The following is an 862-nucleotide window of genomic DNA, read 5'->3' as shown; positions in this document are numbered from 1 at the left end:
TCCGGCTACCTTGATACCTTCAGGTAGCATATGTGGGTTTATTGACCAGTTGCCTTCACCCAAAAAGATAACGTTCTCGTGACGCCTGCGGCGAAAAGGACGTTCCACGTCCACTGCCATGGTCTGAGTGGTGGCACTGGCTAACACTCCCAGGGTTCTACTAGGACACATAAATACCGAAGAAAGAGGATGGGGAAACAGCGCCGCGGTAGCTCAATTGGTAGAGCATCGCACGCAAAATGCGAAGGTTGTGGGTTCGGTTTCCACTTGCGGCAAGTTGTTTTTTCATCCACTTAAATTTCCATTAATTTATCGTTTCTTTATTTCATTTATTAAGCACAAATAATTTGCCCTATGTTGTCCTTGGTTTCAGTGTTTGTTGGCTTCTCATGATATGACTAATAAAAATCGGGCCCCTCGGTTAACCCCCTTTCTTCTCGTGTCTTAAAGAAAGGTGGTTCAACGCCACGCTACCCAGACGAACTGTATATATGTGCAGTCAAGATGTCTACTAGTCTTGCGATCATAAGCACGTACAGGCTCGGCCACTCTTAGGGGGAACACGGCTCCCCATGGCCGCGCTTCGCGGGGCGCCAGTGCATCGAAGCGAAGCAGCACAGACACACACGGACCTGTAGGAGGCACTTCGCGTCGTCTGCTACAGTGCTGGAGCGCGCCGCTCTGGCTTTGCTGTAAAGTAGACTTCACGAGACCCAGGTGACTGAGCGACCGAGGCGGCGTTGCGGGAAGGCGCACTTCACTAACTGGAGCATTTTCCAACTGGTTCGGTCTACGACTATCAAGGGTCGCCTCTACGCCCCAGCCTAACAAAGAGCGCGAAAAAATGACTGCATTTTTACCC

General features: G+C 50.7%; 1 non-coding gene across 1 annotated transcript; it reads left to right on the top strand.

Annotated features, from left to right (window-relative positions):
• The first annotated feature begins 202 nt into the window (after nt 1-202).
• TRNAL-CAA (transfer RNA leucine (anticodon CAA)) lies at nt 203-275 on the top strand. Its single transcript has one exon. It is a non-coding gene; the product is annotated as a tRNA-Leu (tRNA).
• The last annotated feature ends 587 nt before the right edge of the window (nt 276-862 follow it).

Source organism: Dermacentor variabilis, chromosome 6 (assembly GCF_050947875.1).
Source record: "Dermacentor variabilis isolate Ectoservices chromosome 6, ASM5094787v1, whole genome shotgun sequence".
NCBI classification, from domain to species: Eukaryota; Metazoa; Arthropoda; class Arachnida; order Ixodida; family Ixodidae; genus Dermacentor; species Dermacentor variabilis.
This window is presented reverse-complemented; position numbering and strand designations above follow the sequence as displayed.